This window comes from Artemia sp. Qi Xiang Cuo, unplaced genomic scaffold, assembly GCF_049724085.1.
Source record: "Artemia sp. Qi Xiang Cuo unplaced genomic scaffold, ASM4972408v1 HiC_scaffold_22, whole genome shotgun sequence".
Lineage (NCBI taxonomy): Eukaryota > Metazoa > Arthropoda > Branchiopoda > Anostraca > Artemiidae > Artemia > Artemia sp. Qi Xiang Cuo.
The window spans coordinates 5,394,122-5,399,190 of record NW_028297431.1 but is presented as its reverse complement, the minus strand read 5'-3'; positions in this window follow the sequence as shown (position 1 = coordinate 5,399,190).

Genomic DNA, 5,069 nt, shown 5'->3' with positions numbered 1-5,069 from the left:
GTCATGCCACCTTCTCCCCTCAAACGTATTCCCCTTCCCTCACAATTATTATTCTGGTTCTTCACCCGTGTAATATTTTCGGTAGGCTTAATATTTTAAATTGCAGTTTAGGATCTTTTTACAGTCTTGCGAATCTGTTAGGTAGGCGAAGAAAAGTTAACGGAAAAGATATTTTGCTCAAATTAGGGATAGCCTAGTAAATTTGTTTAAATATTCAGGCATATCTTTACAACTTCTAATGCTTGAACAATTAGTAACCTTGTATGAAGGCTCTTGAGATAGAAACAATAGAATTTAAAAATGTTTTATAATTGAATTTCTTCTTAAGATTTCTCCCTAAATACCAACCAGTACTTACGTATTAGCCAGAAAACACGCGAGAGATGAAGTTTGGTTAATGCTAATGAAGTAAATCAAAATATGATGAAAATACAATAGCTTAGAAACAAATTTGGGCTATATATTTGCACATAGGAGGGGTGGGGCTGGGGTATTTTCATGCCCCCTCTGGCTGAATGATGCTGCCTTATTTTTATATTTTTGTTCTGAGATTTCTATTATATAGCATTAAAAGTAGCAATTAGACGAAGTTTGCCCCCCCCCTGGAATTCAGCTTATGGGTGCCCATGGTAGAGTACAAGAGCTCAATTTGGAAGAGCTGGCTATAGACAAATTTTCCAAACAAAAGCAAAATCTACAATTGGCTTTTTCTTACAAGTTTTAATTTTGTTATTTAAAGATCATTTGTAAGTTTATTTTCATGATTTAAATCATTTTTTTGTAGATTTGGATAAATCAAAATCTTAAATCCGTTTTTTATTTTTTGAATTTTTAATTATTAAAAATTTGTGATTATGTTCCGAACTCCAGTTTCACTCATTTCACTTTCATGTGGTTCATTTCATTTCACTCGTTTGGTTCACAACAGAGAATTTCGCTTAGAGGGCAAATCTGATCTTTATCAGAACCCACCAATGTTGACAAAATTTTCTGCCACCATTATGTTTTTTGTCTGTTTTGAAAGAAAGGCAAATATCAAAATTACATTTTAAATTTTAAAAGGGAAAATCGTGTGTTTAAACATGCATTCATGATCTTTCTTCTGGCAAAAAATACAAAGTTACACATTTTTCTAAAGAGGAGCTTGAAACCTATATAGTAGGGTTCTCTGATATGCTGAATCTGAGTGTGTGATTTTCATTGAGATCACTTAACTTTAAGGGGCTGTTTCGCCCTTTTTTCGAAAATTGGGAAAAATTTCTCAGGCTTGTAGCCTTTGATGGGTACCATTAAACCTAATGAAATTTATATAGCCTACTTGAAATCATCATAAAAAAGCCAATTCTTTTGATATATCTATTGGTATCAAAATTCCGTTTTTTAGAGTTTTGCTTACTATTGATCCAGGTTACTCCTTACTTACAATTTGTTACCACAAACTGTTTGATATTTAGGTTTTGATATCAATATTTGGTCCAATATGTCAACATTGATATCTAATATTTCCAAACACTAGTAAAAGTGGCCTCCCGCCTTGCCCCATAGCAAATTAAACCTGTGTTTTCTACAGGAAATTTTAGGCTGGGGGAATTTGCCAGAATTCCTATACAAAATTCTTTTTATTTGTCTTTGCGGTACTTTTCGGTTATATAATACTTACTCAAGAATTGAAGTTTGGTGAATGCTGAGGAAAAAAAAAATATGACTAAAATATAATAGTTTAGAAACAAATTTGGGCTATATATTTCCACATTAGGGGGGGGGGGTCACATAGCATATGTTAAATACCTACACAAATTACCAAATAAATACTTAAATAAAATATAGCTACAATTTATTTTCCAACCAAGCCAAAACTAATTGTCTGGTATAACGAAGTTGCTTGACCAGTTTCTTGTCTCATGTTTGCGTCATTGGCGATTGAAATTCTCGAGTGTGTATTATATAACCGACAAGTGCCAACTAAATTTAATTTGTGCAGTTGTTCCAGGGAAAGGTTCCAACAGGGTTAGAATTGTCTTAAGGTTTTTTCCAAGGGGGGGGGGGGGGGCAATTTTCAAGAATCTAACAAAGTAGAGTCTAGCACATACTCTATCAATGCTTTCCTTATTAATAAGCATAGCATATATTAAATATGTAACCAAACCTAGGTACCTTCTCCCCTCCTAAACCCCAAAAAACAATCGTTTACATATTGTAAACTCAATGAGAAACCATGCTTTGCAATCAATTTATCTAGCAAATACCCGTTTGTCTTTTTTCGTGTCTGGTTTCCTTGAACATTCAATAGCGCTGGCTTAGTTATAATGTACAAATACCGTTTAAATATTGTAAACGCAATGATAAATCACGCTTTGGAATTAATTTAGATAGGAAATAACCATTTGAAGGGTTTCCATGTACCATCTATAGCGCTGGTTTAGTTATACTGCATAAATACGAAATAAAATTCTTATCTGATGATTTCTATCTTTTGGTTCATTAAACTTGTCAGCTTAACACCATAAACTGTCATCAAGGTCAAGTTACAACTGAAAAGCTTATAATAAACTCTTTATTTTAATTTTATGTGAAATCGAATTCGATAATTGTTATAAACTTGTGTCAATGTGTCAATAAAAAAAAAAAAAAAACACATCGAGTTTGTTTATTTTAGTTTTACTACCATTGAAGGCTGTATCCAGGATTCTGTTGGGGGGGGGGTACAATAAGACCACCATAATAACATAAAAACTATATTTATGCATCTTTAATACGTCTTTCTGTGCCGGAGAAACATCTTTTTTTTGGGGGGGGGGGAAGGTTCAATCCCCTAGTCCTGCTTCCTAAATACAGTCTTGCTATCATTAATATTTTTTTATGTTAATACTATAATGGCAAATAACATTCAAGAAAAACTCGAGATCCAACCTAACATTTTATTGGTGACAAATGTATACAATTTAGATATGGCCTATGGCCTATACAACCAGTCTTATCAATGTTCTTTTATTTGTTCTTTCGTTTCTTTCGTTTAAATGCAAGAGTTGGAATATTTCAGTAGTGTTTTGTCGTAGTTTTACCTTGTCACAGTTACATTCTCATGATTTTTAAAAGTTTATTTTGAATTTCTTTCATTTAAATGCAAGAGATGGATTATTTCAGTAGTGTTTTGTTGTGGTTTACATTCTCACACTTACATTCTCTTGATTTTTCAAAGTTCATTTTGGATTTCTTTCGTTGAAATGCAAGAGTTGGAACATTTCCTTAGTGTTTTGTCATGGTTTACCATGTCACAGTTACATTCTCATGATTTTTCAAAGTTCATTTTGAATTTCTTTCATTGAAATGCAAGAGTTGGATTATTTCAGTAGTGTTATGTCATGGTACCTTATCACAGTTAAATTTTCTTAATTTTTCAAAGTTCATTTTGAATTTTTTTCGTTGAAATGCAAGAGTTGGAATATTTTAGTAGTGTTTTGTCGTGGTTTTGCCTTGTCACAGTTACATTCTCATGATTTTTCAAAGTTCATTTTGAATTTCTTTCATTGAAATGCAAGAGTTGGAATATTTCAGAAGTGTTTTGTTATGGTTTACCTTGTCACAGTTACATTCTCTTGATTTTTTCGAAGTTCATTTTTAATTTCTTTCGTTGAAATGCAAGAGTTGGAATATTTCAGTAGTGTTTTGTCATGTTTTACCTTGCCATGGTTACATTCTCTTGATTTTTCAAAGTTCATTTTGAATTTTTTTAATTAAAATGCAAGAGTTGGAATATTTCAGTAGTGTTTTGTCGTGGTTCACCATCTGACAGTTACATTCTCTTGATTTTTCAAAGTTCATTTTTGTATTTATATCGTTGAAATTCAAGAGTTGGAATATTTCAGTAGTGTTTTGTTATGGTTTACCTTGTCACAGTTACATTCTCTTGGTTTTTTCAAAGTTCAGTTTTTAATTTCTTTCGTTTAAATGCAAGAGTTGGAATATTTCAGTTGTGTTTCGTCGTGGTTTACCTTGTCATAATTACATTCTCTTGATTTTTCAAATTTCGTTTTTGATTTCTTTCCTTGAAATGCAAGAGTTGGAATATTTCAGTAGTGTTTTGTCGTGATTTACCTTGTCACAGTTACATTCTCATGATTTTTAAAAGTTCAAATTCCACATTATTGCACAGAAATACCGAAACCATAGGTTAGGTTAGGTTGGGCTAGCCTACGTAAGCAAGCGTACGTACGCTAGTCTAACCTAACCTATGGTTTTGGTATTACCGACCTCTGGGCCTCTGGAGATCCAGGTTCAAAAAATATTTAACAATCTGTTAACTATAATAGGGTCTGTATAAAATTTAGTAGAATTAATTTCTTTACCCACTATGAATATAAAAGAATAACTTACTTCTTGTGTGTAGCTTTCGTCAATATTCTTTTTGGTTGAATGCATCATTATATTTCAAATGTCAATTCTGAACTGATACTATAAATCATTGTAGGAGTTTTTTTTATACGTGTTGAAGGTTAAACAAAAGTCAACCCCTCCTAAAAAGTTAAATTATAGACAAAATTTTACAATTCAATACAAAGAAAACGAATCACTACCATTAAAACATCACGCACTTTGAAAAGAGATCAGCACGAATTTTCACGGTGGTTGAATCCGGTCATGCGGGTGTACTGTGCGCTTGAAAGCATTATAGATATATGGTGGGACTGTCTGCTTCTAATCATTATAGCTATATGGGGGACTGTCTTCTTGAATAGATTGAACCAGTTTTCAGTTCAGTTCAGTGCATTTTATTTAACATCAAAATACATTTAACAAATATGCCAATACCCGCCCCAAGAAAGATACCAAAAAGCACTTGCGACTGGGCGGGTACATACAACTCATTTACTAATTAATGATTAACTCGTATAAAAAAAAACTTAATAATAATAATAATAAAAAAAACAAAAAAAAACTAAAAACCAAAAAAAACATCAATCTCTCATCAATTCAAAAAAAAACTATGAACCTTGACCTAACAAATATTTTTTCAATTTATTTTTAAATAACCCCAGGTGCTCAGCCTCCCGATTGCTCTCCGGAATAGA